The sequence below is a fragment of the Choloepus didactylus genome, chromosome 8, assembly GCF_015220235.1.
Source record: "Choloepus didactylus isolate mChoDid1 chromosome 8, mChoDid1.pri, whole genome shotgun sequence".
Lineage (NCBI taxonomy): Eukaryota > Metazoa > Chordata > Mammalia > Pilosa > Megalonychidae > Choloepus > Choloepus didactylus.
The window spans coordinates 89,572,246-89,590,163 of record NC_051314.1 but is presented as its reverse complement, the minus strand read 5'-3'; the positions used below and the strand labels follow the sequence as shown (position 1 = coordinate 89,590,163).

The window sequence follows — 17,918 nt, the reverse complement described above, 5'->3', positions numbered from 1 at the left end:
ATTTTTACAATAATTAGACTCTCTTGTGTTTGAACCATATTTTATCTCAGCAAGACCCATTCTCATCAGGCGGGGATGGGGTGCGATCAGGTGGGAGAGTCGGTGCCTCAGCATTCCTGAGCAGTATATCTATGCTTCAACTTTCCAAACTCCTGGAAAACCCATTTCTTTACAGCATCATGGCCCATCATTAATCAAATTTTAGAATTTTAGGAACATCTTATTGTCCCTGCTATGTAGACAATATACTGGATAAACATAACTCAGTAAAATAAGCATTATTTGAGGTAATAAGGCTAAGTTTAGTTTCTATGATCTGTTCCTTTTTAAAATTGATGTTGCTTTATTTTTAGGATTAAAGGATTGTTTATCTCCTCTGTCAATATATTAATATATATTATATAATATAATAATATATATTGTATATATATTAATAGATACTAATGTAATGTGTACAGTTGTGCCAATTAATACATTTATATTTATTTAACTTTCCCTGTATTTTGTCCTTTCCAATAATTATAAACTCATTGAGGGCAAGGACAGTTTGTTTTTTTTTTTTTAATACCTTGTCACCCTGTATAGTACCTAGTACAATATCTTGGATAAACAGAGACTAGCTTCAGTAAGTCTGTGGATTAGGTTCAATAACAAAATCTATCCTTTGCTTTAAAAGAACCCAATGTTTTAAAAATCAGACTTTTCTGTAAAAGGGTATTCAGATATTATTTGCTTTAATAAATTTCTGCTTTGCAGAGTTATTTGCTTTTTAATGAATGCTTTAATTAGCTCATATTTAAAATATGATTTTTTAAAGAAAATAAACACAACCTCTATGGAAGGTGAGTATGCTAGATGGAATATTTGATTAAATAATTACCAATAAGAGACAGGTGTGTTTGTGTGAGACAACTTCAGTGGTGAGGTTAGTTAAAAATAGTGATTCTTCAATAAATACTGAATTTACTCAGTCAAATTCAAACACTTGTTGAATGATAGTTTTCAGTTTTCAAAGAGTATTAACATTCAGCCTCTCAGTTGATCCTCTTAATGCCTTGATGGAATACTCAAAAAAGACAAGGAAACATAAGCTCACAGAAGGCAAGAGACTTACCCGTGTTTACACACCTTACATCGGCAGAGTCAGGACTTGAACTCAAAGCACCTGGCTCCTAGTTCAGTCTTCCAACTATCTTTATCAACTAAAAATACCTAAAACAACTCATAAGTCTTTAAAGATACATGAGCCTTTAGAAGATATACCCCTTAAAATACACAATTGAATTATACTTCTCAAATGATCACCTTCTTCCTTCTCTTTTAGTTCCTTATCACTAGATTAATTAAAATTGGAACACATATGAACATCTGTCTGTAGCAAACACAGTGAGTTCCCTCACAGCTGAAAGCTCATACTGAAGCTACTCATAAGATGGGAAAGGAGGGGGAGGCTGATAATATTATGTTTATTTTAGGCCTTCTGCTTGGTTTTTGTTTCCAGGCACTGGACTGAATTTAGTTTTAGAGCCAGAAACTATCATTGTTTATAAATCTAAATTTATGAATACTCTGCTTTTAGAAATTTTTAGGTACAATAGATTCCAACAGTATTTTGAGAACTTCTCAGTGGTGAAATCTAGATTGTGGTTCACTGGAAAACCAACACATACCCCAAAGAGTGATTGATAGAATAAACTTTTGGAGTACATAAGCCTCTTCTACTCATGTAGCACAAGGCACAGAATAGGGGCTTATTAAAGCTAACTGAATGAATGAATGAATAACGGATGAATGAATGAATGAAAAGTACCTCAGTCCCTAGTTCTGTTTTATCAGTTCACCCAAAAATTCTCTTAGCATTCACAGTGACAACTGTGCCTCTATTAGATTGGCAGTTTGTTTTTTTGTTACATTTGTAGTAGAGGGAAAGGAAAAAGCACAGAGAACCAGAAACCAACTTTTCATGCTCCAAACACTATCCTGCTCGGTTTTGTGCCATAGCAAACAAGGGCCTTACGCTCTCCAAGTAAGGTTTGTCCCAAATCACACTGTGAGAAAGAAATAGTCAACACGCTTTGGGATATCTACACACAAACACACCCACACCCGGCTCCTGTCTCTGAGAATTACTGCTGTTCACAGTCACTGCTGGGAAGGAAAGGCCACCTTGCCCCACCCTGAGTAGACCAGAGGTAGACTCAAGAACAACAACACTCAGACTCGTGTGTGAATTTGAGCCAAGTTACTACAGCCAGTGGTTGTGGTCTGAAACTGAGAGGACTTTCCAGTGAGGGCTGAGGTTGGCACCAGTACAAGCCAAAGCCAAGAACAATCCAAGTTATTTGAGAGCAAAATTATAAATAAACTGAGGAAGCCAAAGGCTATGGAGAGAAGAAATTAGCCAGGCTCAAAAGGGCAAAGAGAAAAGTCAGAAGAGAAGAGTTAGAAAAAAGACAGAGAACCAGAGTCAGGGAACAGAGACTGAGTGACTGGAGGTTCTGACTTTCTCATTCCTGGCTTTGGTCTCTGTGAAGTCTAGCTGGACTTTGTTTCCTGCTTGTGGATGACCATAACATTGCCAGCTTTATCTTGACAGTTAACTCCTCTTTTTAATTTAATCCGAGTGAGATTTTACTTGATTCCTAGCAACCAACAATCTCTGACTAACATGTTTTTCTCCTCCCTTGGATAACCAGTGCTTGGTCTTGAGCTCTTCTCTCTCCTGTCAGGGAAGAAAGTTACCTGAAAAACTTTCATATTATCAAGTACTGTTGTTCTTGTTTTTTTTGTGGTAGTTATGTTCTATAAAGTGACCACAAACACTGGATGAACAGATACCAAACTGTTGCTCCTAGGGAAAATACAGGGTTAGGTTCTTGTGAGCCTCTGGTCACAACATTTTCATCAACCAATTAATACATGACCTTGTTTTATGTGTGTTTCTATTTAAAGACACCTTATTTAATATATATTGTTGATTCATTAACATTGAACTCACAGCCCACACACTATAACTCATGCCTGAGAGAAGCTTATCTAACACACAAATTTTTTCCATAAGGCTCATCACAGACTTCTTGTACTTAGGAACCCTAGACAGCACTTCAGCATCATGCTTGGGGAACATCTGAAACAACTAAGTCATAAAAGCACAAAAATGCAAAAACTGGCACTAAAATATAGTGTGAGAGCTAAAACAAAAAGGCAGAGCATCACCTTGTTCCACCTCTGCTGGGAATGTGCATGTCAGATGACTCAAATGGTTTGCTGCTCTGTGCATGTTCATGAATGACCATGAAAGCATTGCAAGTTTTGATTTGGGGGTTGCAAATAAATATTAATGAACAGGTGAATTCTCAAATATGGAATTCATGAACAGTGAGGATCAACTGTACTTAGTTTGCTGAGTTTTCCAGCAACAATTTAGAAAAGGTACAGCAATAAGAAGGCAACATTAGACACAAAGGAATGACAATGCACTATATCATTTTTGGCATCTGTTGGAATATGTTGTAAGAGGAGTTGTCCCAGAGCACCATATATCATCTCAGTAGCTAACCACTTATCCTGTCTGAAAGGACTACTTGAAATTACATGTAAACCTTTCCTTGTTCCCCAATACTCCACACACTTACACATAGTATATAAACTCTTCTATCAGATTTTAAGTGCTTAGAAAATAGGGATTATGTCTCCACTATCTTTGTCTACTTAGCACCTTAGTATAGTGTCACACGTTTATAGCAGTCCGTAAATGTCTTTTGAATGGATAATCTCTCTCTGCCTCTCTTGAATAGTGTGAGAGTTTCTGGGACTGATATTCAGATAAAGTCCTTTTGAAACTGTCCTTTTCCGTTTTGTCATTCCTCTGGACTTCCGTGTTCCCTTGATCTTCTCTGGGCTCTGCTCAAATTGTTTAAAGAGCAAGTGGAAGACAGGGAAGCAGTATTAGCCTTTGGTTAGCCCAGGAAAAAAAGACTCAGAGGTGGGCAAGTCACATTCATAAAATGGTGATTCAAGGACCCAATAACGACAATCAAAAGGAACTTTCTGAGCCAATACAACATCCCATTCCATCCAGGCACTGGCATCAACCCACAATTCCTCAGGTTCATATCCATTACACACCAGTCACAAAAGCTGCCTTTCCACCAATGAAGATGCAGCAGCCATGCAGCACATTTGCGTTAATGCAGGGATAGGTATATAAGCCTGGTGTCTCCAAAGGGTTACACTGCCCATGGTTAACTACTTACTCTGAAAGGGGTCCTTCTCACTGATTTGGTCTAAGGCCAAAGGGGGACTATGAATATGAAATTTTTGAATCCAGGACTATTCATAAACACTGTTTTTGAAAAATTATTTTCATGCATAGAAGACTCCTTATTCTGACAGTCATATACATTTTATTTCCCTCCTCTCTATCATTAAAGTTAAGAGTAATATTCAGAATGATCAAAAGGTATATACAGAAATAAAAGAAAATGAACTTTGGGCATCTTTTGCTTTGTTCACTACTGTATTATGTACTGACCTTTTCTGTTACAATATTCTGATTTATTTTCTGAACATTCCAATTTGTACAGAATTAGTCATTGTTAATGTAGAAACCAGCTGAATTATCCATCCTTCTAACAAGGAGGATTTTTTTTTCTTTCTTCTATATGTTAATTGTTGGACCAAAAAAGATATTAGTAATTCTTCCATTTAACGCACTGTTGTTTGTTTGATCACCAAGTAATATGGCGAAACTATCATTAACTTTACCTTGATTCAGATACATATTCATAATGCTGAGCTGGAAACTTGAGTCACCTGCAGTCCTCAAATCTGGTGTATTCCACACAGGAGGTAAACATAAAGTCCAGAAAAGACAGAAAAGAAATTTTTTCTGTACCTGAGAAAAGTTAATCAGACCTTGGATTAAGGTGATAAATCCACATCTTCTTTCCTATGTCTTAAAGTAAGAGTTGACTTGAAAAACTAAAATTATTTTGTTTCAACAAATCTGAAGAATCTCGTTTACTCTGCCCCATCTTAAATATAACCATATAGGATATTTGGTTCACTTTAATGTGTCAGTTTGCTGGACACATCTTTTATGATTTATTCCAGATGATTTCAAGGAAAAGAAAATGTCGATACTAAGGAACAAAACATTACTTGGGCCCAAGCTTTGATCTTGGGGTGGGAAACGCTGGCCCAGGAGTCAGGAAAACTGGTGCTACTCACTGTCATGTCACCAGTGACTTGAATGGCACTGTCGATTATTTGTCTTCCTTGTGCTTCAGTTTCCCCTTCAGTAAAAGTAGATACCTCTCATGCCCAAAATCTCACTGACCCTTTATGATTATCTATTTCTTGACCCAAACTTGTGACACCACATCTTCCCAAATACACACTTAATAAGCCACTGTTCAGTAGAAATTATGTGTTAAATACAACCACCACTAGTGGCCTTAATCTTTTCCATTCTAATTATGTCAAGGTATTAAACTATGAATTAAAAGAAAGATTTGAGGAAGTTAAAAGGGAGATTTGGGGTTCTTATGGGTTATTTCTAAGAGAATAACTCTTGTAGAACTAATTTGTCATACACAATAACTCTATCTAAAGCATTAAGATTTTTGCCCCAGGTAATTCCCAAGAAACTGAATTGCTCTTTACAAATTATCCTTTTGATATATCCATGCTGTAGACGTATAGACTACCTGCTCATTAAAACACATGATCTGTCAAATCACATTTATTACCTTTTAAATAATAGAAATTTCAAAGCTTGGAAAAGTCTGGTGGGCATGATTACACATGGAGATTTTCAGATGAAATGCATCAGAGAATGTTGCCATTGTTAGTGCAGTTTCATATCTTGTCTTTACTTGTAATAATAATAATAATTGGTGCAAATATAATAGATTATATTACAATTCCCCTAATCCCTCACTCCCAGTACTATATTATATAATTTCCCAACTGGCAGCAAAATGCTGCTAATCTGCAAGGATGATGTCGGGGGTCAATTTTCTGGGTTTCCTTTCAAGGTCAGCACATTATAGTATTAAGTTGAACCATAAAGCTGCAAGTTTTATTCAGAAATGTGGGACTCTTGACAGTTTCATATGGCTCAAGCTAAAGAACCTTGGCTTTGAATTCCAGCCCTGAAAGCCACTTGCATGTCGGCTTGGGCCAGTTGCTTAACCTCTGAGCCTTTGTTTGTGAGATGGGAAAAACACCTACTCCTCCATAGGGTTGGTATGAAGCATAAAAATGACATAGAGAATACTGTCAATATGTCAATAGAAAAAGAAAATGGTCAAGAAATAGTTAATAATACAATATGATCAATATAAGTAACTTGGGACATTTCCTTACTTTCTCTTTAGCAATTTCTGCATATATGGCAAAGGTGATGGTTGGTATGCCAGTGAGGAATGAAAAATGTTTTCTAGGCATGCATCATTTTTAAAGCTCAGTAGCTTTAAAGCCCTCCCATTCCTGTCCTTCATACTCTGGTATGTCCTAGTAAGGTCACAGATAAAGTTTGACACATAACTCAGTGGAGTATCTAAATAGGAAATGTACTGAAGCAAACCAAGAACATAGTTTAAAAAAAAAATCAAAGTACTGAGCAAACATTCTGAACTTTTGGCAGAGGAATTGGACTGCCTGAATCCCCATGGCTCTTTGAGTTATTAATAGTGACTCATTTTGCCATAATTTGGTGGGATATATATTTATACATCGTGCAGTATCTGTCTGTGGAGGGTTCCAAGGCTCAAGGGCCCTTTGAAAAATGTTACCCTGTCTGAGAATGGGACAGAATGATGCTATTGTGTCATCTGTGTGGCTCCTACCATGCTGTGCTCATTAAATGCTAAGGAAAAGATGAGCACCGTAGCAACAACTGGAACGTGGCTCCCATCTGCTCTGCCAGAAGCCACGATGAAGGCACGAGTTCCACAACAGCATTAATTCACAGTTATTTATGACCTTTTTAATAGCGAAGGTCTAGATTAGAAGGCTGTGTTTCCTGCCGTGCAACAGAATGGCTCCATGAATCATTCCCACAGGAACTTTTGGTCAAACCAAGTAATGAAGAACTAACCAGTTGGTCCTGAAGCTGTGACTAACAGGTCTCCAAGTTAGCCTCTATCTACTTTCCTGATGCTCCAACGCATCTGAGACAGAATTGACTCCCATCCCCATGCATTCAGCCTCCCCTCTCCATCCTCCCTGCAAGCCACAGCCCTCCAACCCTTTCTCTACCCACCCACAATACCCTAAGATGGTGGGTAAGTCAAAGGCACTTTGGAAACCCCTGAAGAGCATCTGTGAACACAACTAAGCAGACATTTATAGCTCGTGTTTGTTTTCTCACTGTCATTGCTCCATTATGTGACTTTGGTTCGTGATCCTGATGATAGGTTATTTGCATCAAGATCAGTAAAACCCTTTCATTTGTCCAACGAAACTGACTTGAGACATTAGTTAATTATCACTTCCTGACAGCTGGAAGGTCAGACTATTTCCTTTTGTTTCCCACAGCAGTTAATCCCTCATTAAGGATGATGGAAAATGAATAATTAAACAATTCCATTTTTCCATTTTCACATTTCAGGTAATGAGAGGCCCTAAGATCCCGGAGGAGCCCGGAAGAAGAGAAGACAGTGGAGTGTTGAAGACCTGCAGGGAGCAAACATCGTGTGAGTTTGTCTTCTCTGGCCTCATGGTAAAGAAGGTCCAGTTAAGCCTCTTCCACCTAAATTAAAGCAAAAGGAAAACAAGAGTTATTGGGCATCTATTGTGGTGGGTAAGAACATAAGCTCTGAGCTCAGAACTCGGTCCTGCCACTCACTAGCTGTGTGACCTGGGGAATGGCAGCTAACCTGACACAAAGGTTTTCTCGGTTGTAAAATGGGGACAATAATGGTAATCACCTTACAGAATTTTTGTGAGCATTAAATGTTTTAATGAATGAAGAGTGCTTAGAACAATACCTGCCACATAATAAGGGCTCAGTAAATGTTAGTTAACCATGTAATCATTTCATAATCACCTCAGGTGAGTCATCATCTGAGTGCCATGGGTGTCAGGCCTCAGCCAAACATCTGCTTGCAGAGACCTTGCTCACACTTGATTCAAAAGTTCACTTTGTCCCCATTCATTGGGTGCCTACAAGGACAAGGATTGAGGGGAAATTGTTTTAGGTGCCGGAGAGAAAAAATCCAGGCACCTAGGCCTCAAGGGCCTTTGGGAAGTCAACTTTTACCAGTCCCCCTCTAATTGCACTAAAAGGATTTGTATGGGGCAGGTGGTGGTAGAAGGTAGAAGGACACAAAAGAAGGGTCTCAGGAGACAAAACCTGGTGAAGTTTGGCTTCTGCCACCAATCCCAGACCCATTGTCTCTGCCCCTTGCTCTGGTTATCCCTTTCTCACTCGAAGCCAGCTTACCCTGAACCTCTCCAGTCCTGTTTTATCAAGAGTAGTCAGGGCCCCACCTTTGTACTTTGACTCCTGTCTCATCTGACTCTGTTTTAGGATAACCTTAAGCTTATGCTCGCTTAAGGTGGGCTCAGCTCTGCTAAGGAAATCCTGATCCCACTAGGAAAATAGCTCTGAGTCTACCTTCTTAGCATTTCTTTTGCTGTGCCAGGCAGTAGACCGTACAAAGTAGGGAGTGTGCCCTGTAGGATGCCGATTTCAGGGAAAGCTCTAGAGATGAGGGGGATCTCAGCTGTGTTTTGAAAGATCAGTAGGATTTGGATTGACAGAGAGAAGGGAGGAAGATGTTTCAAGTAAGTGAGAAGCATGAGTGAAGTGTGAGGGGTCTGAGTCGTGCCTAGAAGAGGCTGAAAGGAGGCCAGGTAAGCGAGTAAAGGTGGCTGTGGGTGCTCAGTTGCACATGGATCAGTGGAGAAGGGCCCGAGGGTGGGATTAAGGTCTTGGACTTTATCCTGCAGTCAGTTATAGACATTGGAACGTGGAAGATTATTTTAGGGGGGAAAAGTGAGAAGTACTGGGCATGCAGAAACAGTGGGGAGAGGCTTGATGGGTGGAAGATCATTTAGAGGACTAAGGCCTGGGTAATGAGGACCAGGGAATGAAAAAGGAAAATAAACTGTATTGGAAATTGTTATATGATTAGATGCATTGATTATATCCAAAAGGAGTGGAGACCACTGCTCAAAATTGATTTTTAAGATTTGTCCTATAGTGCTTTGCTCCAAATAGCCATTCATTAAATCTTGGCTGTCTTATAGTGGGGAAAACATCTGCCTCTTTTAAAAAGGTTCTAGTAAGCAGTTTTAAAACTGCTTCTGGAAGAGTAAAAGTCACAGAGGAAAGAGCAAGTGGAGAACTAGTAATTGAGAGAATGATTGAAAGTGCGGATGTCTTTTAAAAGAATGAATACACATGAATTGATGCTTAATATGACAAAGTACAATCTCATAGCCTTTTCATTCCTGTTTGGGAAATACTTTCTACACCTTTCGATAAAGAATAGAAAAACTGTCTAGTGATGCAGTTAACAGGTTTTATAGTTTTTAATTGAAAAACTATGAATGTTAGAAAATCAAATCTGGAAGAGAATTTAAATACCCTTTCATCATTTAACAGTAGGGGAGACAGGACAAGAGAGTACACAACCCACCCAGAGTCACCGAGCCAGTGTGTGTCAGATCCATTGCTAGAAGGTAAATGTTTTGATTCTTAGTCTAGTATTCTTTCTGCTTTGCCATAAGAGTCCAAAAAGACCATTTTATAATGAAAATAGAAGCGATTCTCCACTTTCTCTTTCTAAAGTGAAGAACTGTTTTAGCAGAAACTTCCTTACATTTCTCCTGACTGCATACTTTTTTCCCATTTATAGAGTTAAATAATTAGCTGCTAGGTAATCTTGTGTTGAAGATTCCTTAACAGAAGGTGTGAGCTGCCTTGTGGGAAGAAAAGTGGGTGTGAATGGAGAAGTGAGCACTTCTCGGCAGCCACAGGCTCCCTGTGTCCAGCCCACTTAACTGGGGTTCAGAGTAAGGTTAATCCCTGGAGAAGCATCAGCAGACACTGGCTGTGAACCCACAAGGGCTGGCACTGACTGTCCCCTCAGGACCCAGAGCCTCCTGCAGGGACTTGACACAGGTCACTCGGTGCCCTTCCCTTCTGGGCCAGCCTCTCAGGTTGGCTCTGCGAGGGGCCTCTCCTCAGTTCTCTGGGACAGCCCCACCCTCTGATCTCACAGAAGTTTCTCATATCTTGTAGGGCACCCATCAGCCTCAATTCCCTGGTTCCCTCCTCCCAAGTTCCCCACCTTTCCTAGAAAGAATTTAAAAGAAAAAACAATCCATCCTGTCAGAGTATGTTCCTTTTCTTTTCCTCCAACCTCTTTTTTGTTTCTCAGTCACTGCCTCTGATCCCAGGTGGAATTGCTCTTCTCCATCTTGGCATACACACCTCAGGGCCTGCAGCCTTCCCTCGGAGGCAACTTCTCCCCCACACTGGTTCTCCCTCCGTGTTAAGGACCCGTACGGGCGAGGCCAACCCCCGTGGCCACTGGGGTTCCAGCAGCTGACTCTCCTCCCACCATCTCGATGACCTGGCCTTGGCTTCAGGCACAGGAAGTCCTGGTCACAGGAGGCAGTGAGACTTCATTAACAGAAACTCAGACAGTTGTATTTTATTACAGTGTACACAGGGCAAGAACATGTGCAGTCAGAAAAGTCCCAAGCGGTGTGATTTTCATTAGGATGTTGTTCCATTGAGCAGATCTATTAAGAGATCCATCTGAATGTCTGGCTTCATGATGTTTCCATTTTAAAATTGAGTCAAATAAGAAATATAGGGATAGGTGGCAAACTTCTTAAGCTTGAGTCTGTGCTTCGAATAATAGAAATGTCAAATTTTTCTGTTCAGAATTAGCTAGAACTTTGAACATTTAATCTCTTATGACCATCTTAAGGTTTTGATGTTTATCTCATTAGCACTTGTTCTTTGTCACTACCATGACTCTCTTCTGTGTATTCCCTGTAAGGCCATGAACGATGAGGCTAATTGGATCTTCTAATTCTAGGCATTCATCTCACCTTCTTTTTCTTTCCGTCAGTGTTTCTTAACTTGTATCCTTTAACTAACTTCATAAGAATCATTTGGTCCTGACTTACATTGAATCTGGCATCAAGGTTAAGTTGATTCATCATCCAATCCTTCACATGATGTGTTGGATGTCAGCTGTATGTCAGGGGTATTCAAGGTGCTGAGGATATCACGGTGCATAAAAATGCTCATGGTTCCTGCCCTCTTACATTATGCTTGGACAGAAAGACAATAATCAAATGACCATACAATAAATACTTAATTAAAATTATGACCAATAAGATAAAGACAAAAATATGGTTAAAAAGTTAAAATCTAATTTCCATTGTGGGAAGATGGCAGAGTAGGGAGCTCCAGGACTCAGTCCTTCCACCAAAACAACTATTAAACAGCCAGGAAGTGTATGAATCAATGATTTTGTAACTCTGGAGTCCAGAAGAACACTGTACAACATTCAGGGAAAAGGAAGAGTGGGAGGAAGACGCTGATGAATTTACTGTAAACAACAGTAAATTGCTCTCTCCGCCTTCTCAGCATGGCAGCTACCAGTGCCCATCGTCCACTCTCGCGTGGAGTCCAGCCCCTGGCTAGCTTGCTGGTGACAGAAAGGGACATAAAGATCCTCTTCCCCAAGAACAAGGGTGGACATGGCTGATCACTGATCATGGCTTTTGATTACTGAATTTATGGATCGCTGAGTGCCTGGTTTTGAGGGCAGCCATTGTTTCAACCCTCCTGAGAAGGGGCAGTGGTAGTAGAGACTTATAGACACTGAGCTTCCTCCTGGCTGCAGGGGACAGTCAGCTGAAGGGCTGCATTTGCTGGGCAGGCCAGGAAAGCCCAGCTTTGGAGAGCCATTGGAGAAGCTCTTGACACCCTTCCTGATTCCCTCCCCAGGACACTTTGTAACCAGTCTGTGGATTCCTGCCTGGGGAAGACTGGCTTGGGAAAATCCCTCCAGTATGCCCTCCTCCCAGAATTTGCCTCCAGGCAAAAGCAGCTTGAGACAACAAAAGGAGAATAAAAAACTATGGAGGCAAGCAGTCTGGGACAAAGGCCTGCCCAGCTTCAAACACCCAGGAGAGGGAGATCTGTCTCCTGGGAAACAAAGGGGAAATGAAACTCCTGTAAATAGGGGAACTCCAAAACAACTAACAAGCAAAATCCCAGGACAAGACAGAGGCTTGGAAATACTGCACACAGCATTCGCCTTGGGCGGGCCTTCCTGATAGGGGGGCTAAAGTTCAAGAAAATCTCTTGTCTTATCACCAGTTGGTTACAAAACCAGCAAACAGACATCCTAGGGAGTAAATCCCAGTGTTAACATTTTAAAATATTAAAATGTTCAGTGTGTAGCAAAAGAGTTCAAGGCAAAGAAACAGGAAATGATGGTTCATCCAAAGGAAAAAGATAAAAATCTAGAAGACACCAATGAAGAAGACAAGAATGTGGACGTACCAAGCAAAGCTTTTCAAAAATGATCTTAAAAATGCTCAAGGAAATGAAGGAAGTTACAGAGAAGGAACTAAAGGATATTAGGAAAACAATGAATGAGCAATATGAGGATCTTAGTACAGAGATAGAAATTTTTGAAAGGAATCAAACAAAACTACTGGAGTTTAAGACCATAATAACTGAAATGAAAAATTCTCAAGAGGGTTTCAAGAGCAGATTGGAACTGGCAGAAGAAAGAACCGGTGAACCTGAAGACAAGACACTTAAAATGAGTCAGGCTGAGGAGCAGAAAGAAAAAAATATTAAAAGCAAAATTACCCTGACATCTCCAGGACACCATCAAGTGCACCAACATACACATTATTGGAGTCCCAGAAAAAGAAGAAAGAGACAGGGGTAGAAGAAATATTCAAAGAAATGAAAGAGAACTCCCCAAACTTAGCAAAAGATGTGAATAGTCACATCCAAGAAGCCCAGAGAACGCCAAGCAGGATAAACATGAAGAAAAACACACCCCGTCATATACTGATCACACCATCAAATGCAAAAGACAAGGAGAGAGTTCTGAAAGCTTCAAGAGAAAAGCAATGTGTTATATACAGGAAAGTCCCAATTAGACTGTCAGTTTCTTATCAGAAACCATGCAGGCAAGAAGGCAGTGGTTTGAAATCCTTAAAGTGTTGAAAGAAAACAACTGTCAGTCAAGAATTTTATATCCAGTGGGACTATCTTTCAAAAATGCAGGAGAGATTAAGACATTCTCAGATCAACAAAAGTTTTGAGGAAGCTCATCACCACTAGACCCACCCTAGAAGCAGTGCTAAAGGGAGTTCTTCAGACTGAAAGGAAAGGACAGCAGACAGTGATTCAAAGTGGCATAAAGAAATAAGGCCTGTGGTAAAGGTGACCATCTGGGTAATTATAAATGCTAGTATTATTGTACTGTATCGTTTAATATGTAACACCACTTACCACAAGAAAACTACAGACCAATATCTCCTATGAATATAGATGCAAAAGTCCTCAACAAAATGCTAGCAAACTGAATCCAACAGCACATTAAAAGAATTATACACCATGATCAATGGATTTATCCCTGGTATGCAACATTGGTTCAACATAAGAAAATCAATTAATTTAATACACAACGTTAACAGAATGAACAGGAAAAAAACACATGGTCATCTCAATTGATGCAGAAAAGGCATTTGACAAAATCCAGTACCCTTTCATAAAAAAAACACTTAAACACTAGGAATAGAAAGAAACTTCTTCAACATAATAAAGGGTATATGTGAGAAGCTCATGTCTAACATCCTACCTAATGATCAAAGGCTGAAAACTTTACCTGTAAGATCAGGAACAAGACAAGGATGCCTACTGTCACCATGTTATTCAACATTGTACTGGAAGTTCTTGCCAGAGAAATTAGGGAAGAAGAAGAAATAAATGCCATCCAAATTAGAAAGGAAGAAGTAAAACTTCCCCTATTTTCAGAAGCTATGATCCTATATATAGAAAATCCTGAAAAAATCCACAAAAAAAGCTCCTAGAGCTAATAAATGAATTTAACAAAGTAGTGAGGTACAAGATCAACACCCCCAAATCAGTAGCATTTCTGTGCACAAGCAGTGAACAATTGGAAGAAGAAATCAAGAAAAAAATTCTGTTCATAATAGCAGCTAAAATAATGAAATATCTAGCAATAAATCCAACCAAGGTGTAAAGGACTTATACACAGAAAACTACAAAACATTGCTAAAAGAAATTAAAGAAGATCTAAATAAATGGAAGGACATTCCATGTTCATGGTTTGGAAGACAAAATATCATTAAGATGCCAGTCCTACCCAAAGCAATTTATAGATCCAATGCAATCCCAATCAAAATTCCAACAACCTTCTTTGCAGAAAAGAAAAAGCCAAATCATCAAATTTATATGGAAAGGTTGGGAGCTCTGCATAGCTAAAGCCATCTTCAAAAATAAAAATGAAGTTGGAGGACTTATACTTCCTGATCTTAAAGCTTATTACAAAACCACAGTAATCAAAACAGCATGGTGCTGGCACAGGGACAAACACATAAATTAATGGAATCAACTTGAGAGCTCAGAAATCAACCATCACATCTATGGCCAATTGATTTTTGACAAGGTGGCAAAAGCCACTCAATGATGCTGGGAAAACTGGATCTCCATTTGCAAAAAAAAAAAAAAAGAAAGAAAGAAAGAAGGACTCTTACCTTACACCTTATACAAAAATCAATTCAAAATGGAGCAGAGACCGAAAAATAAGAACTAGGACTATCAAACTACTAGACGAAAACATAGGGAAGTATTTTCAGGACCTTGTATTAGGCAATGGTTTCTTAGATATTATACCCAAAGCGCAAGCAACAAAGAAAACAAATAGATAAATGGGACCTAATCAGAATAAGAAACTCAAAGGACTTTTTCATGAAAGTAAAATGACAACCTACACAATGGGAGAAAATATTTGGAAACTGTGTATTTAATATCCAGAATATATAAAGAAATCCTTCAATTTAACAACAGAAGGCAAACAATCCAATTTTAAAATGAGAAAAAGACTTGAATAAACATCTCTCCAAAGAAGATATGCAAGTGGCTGGAAAGCACATGAAAAGATGCTCAACATCATTAGCCATCAGGGAAATGCAAATCAAAACCACAATGAGATACCATTTCACACCCATTAGAATGGCTGTTATTTAAAAAATGGAAAATAGCAAATGTTAGAGAGGATGCAGAGAAATAGGAACACTCATTCATTGCTGGTGGCAATGTAAAGTGGTACAGCTGCTGTGGAAGGCTATTTGGCAGTTTCTCAGAAAGCTAAGTATAGAACTACCATATGACCCAGCAATCCGACTAGTAGTTAAATACCTAGAAGAATTGAAAGCCAGGACTCAAACAAATATTTGTACACTGATGTTCATAGCGATATTATTCACAATTGCCAAAAAGATGGAAGCAACCCATGTCCATCAACTGATGAATAGATAAACAAAATATGGTATACACATACCATATATTCAGCTGTAAAAAGGAATGAAATCTTGATACATGTAACAACATGGATGAACCTTGGAGACATTTACCCCCTTTTCTGGTAACAAAACCTACACCAGTCGTCAGGAATGGTCACATGATCCAAAACAGGCCAGTCAGAATCCTCTTCCAGGATTTTTGTAAGTGGAGCTTCTGAGAAGCTTGTGGCTCATGGAATAGAGGGATAGATGTGAGTCTGGGCTGCTATCATCCATGCCCATCTCCATGGGCCTTCCAGGTCAGCCCTGTGGGACAGGGGCAGCAGATACCTTGCCACTGGGGGAAGGAGGCTCTTCTCTCCTTTTCTGTATGGGACACAGAGGGAATTGCTAGATAGTAGCCCTCAGGGCCCAAATTAAAGAGGGTAAATTGAGGCAACCTTTTTGAGGTTCTGATATTTTCCCAGAAGAGGGGGAGGGTGCAATGGATCAAGGTTAAGGCACTAGGGAGGGCACCACCATGGCCCTTATGCCAGCCTGAGCAGACAGACCAGCTTTCACCAGGTGGCAGCAGGTGGCTTCTCCCTCCAATGACCATGCAGAGGAGGTGGCACATGGACCAACATGCCACCAGAGCCAGCAGTGGCCCTGGCAAGGATAGAGCCAATTATCTGAAATGGATGCCGTGCCTGAGAGATGAAAGGAAGTAGAGCTGGGGAATGAAGGCTCAGACGCTGCAGTCACACAGACTTGGGACTGATGAGGAACAACAGATCTTTCCCAATGACTTCCTCTTCCAGGGTCTTCTTTACTCCACCAATTCCTGTTGTTCAGATATGTCAGGGATATCACATTTCTCAACTGTACATCAGATTGCCCTTTTCCCTGCATCTTTGCGAGGCCTGGATGTTATCAATTTTGATACTTTTTCCTAATCTGATAAATATAAAAAAAATCTAATTGTAGTTTCATTTCCATTTTCCTAACCACTGGTGAGACTGAGCATCTTTTCATATATTTATTGGCCATTTTCATTTTAAGTTTCCATTACTTGATTTTATTGCAGAATGGAATCATCTTCAGAATCATTCTGACACAAGCATTCATTACAGGCCACTCCTGTTATTTCATCACTTCTTTAAACTTCATGCCTCAGATTAATCTATTTAATTTTAGGAGTGTATAATATTTCAGGGCATACACAGGCTTTGTTTGACTTCCTTTGGCAGATTCCTGACAACAGGTATAATTGTTTCATCTGTTGAACTAATCTTGATTAAGATATTGAAAACTAAAACTTTTCAGCTTGCCTTTAAACTCAATTTGAAATCAACCTAGGTTGAATAAAAATCACCCAGCTGATGGTATTTTATTTACTTATGATTTGTTACTTTCTAAAGAACAGTATTGGAGACAGAATACTGTAAAAGGAAGTGTCAGGCAGTGGAAAGACTACAAGGTTTAAGATTGAAAGATCCCTGTTTACTTTCTTCTTCTACCAGTCTCTGAGTCACTTTCAGCAAATCATTTCCCTTTCTCTCTCTGTGAATGGGGGGTGGTAGCAGGGAGAGGTATGAGGTACATCCATAATTCTCAACTCTCATCACATATTAGAATTTCCTGAAAAAACTTTTTTGAAGATACTGATGCCCACTCAGGCCAGTTAAATCAGAATCTCAGGGGGTGGGATTCATGCATCAATATTTTTTAATGCACCGCAGGTGATTCTGGCACACAACTAAGGAAGACAATCACTGAACTTCATGATCTCTATGATTCTAAAACATGTTGAAATTTGTGGAGTGTATCCAATCCTTCTGTGATTTGTCTACCTAATAAAATTGAGACTCTATTTTCCCACGTAAGAACTGTCCTAAGTAGATAGCTTAGAGGATGTTTGTTAATGGCCAAAGTCATTCAGGAGTGCTCTTGCTTTTCCCATTCCTCTGGTGGTGTGTTGGTTTGGATGTATTATGTCCCCCAAAATGCCATGTTCTTTAATGCAATCTTGTGGGGGCAGGCATGTTAGCGTTGATTAGGTTCGAGTCCTTTGAGTGTTCATGGAGATGTGACTCAGTCCACTGTGGGTAAAACGTTTTGACTGAATTATTTCCATGGAGCTATGGACCCCGCCCATTCAGGGTGGGTCTTGATTAGTTCACTGGAGTCCTATAAAAGAACAAACAGAACAAACAGAAAGACCTCAGAGCAGCTGAGAGAGACATTTTGGAGACAGCCATTGAAAGCAGACTTTTGCTAACACTTCAGAGATACTAGCCCAGAGTTTGCTCCAGGGAAGCTAAGAGAGGACAAAATGCCCCAAGAGCAACATTTTGAAGAATGCACAGGAGCTGAGAGAGGAGCTG

At 39.6% G+C, this 17,918-nt stretch overlaps 1 protein-coding gene across 3 annotated transcripts in view; it reads left to right on the top strand.

The window, feature by feature from the left end:
• The window catches only part of PCED1B (PC-esterase domain containing 1B), a 266,494-nt gene that overhangs the window by 19,726 nt on the left and 228,850 nt on the right, over nt 1-17,918 (top strand). For all 3 annotated transcript variants that reach the window (XM_037845903.1, XM_037845900.1, XM_037845901.1), the window contains exon 2: nt 7,619-7,703. The gene's annotated coding sequence lies outside the window, so the exon portion shown is untranslated. The remainder of the gene's footprint in view (nt 1-7,618; nt 7,704-17,918) is intronic.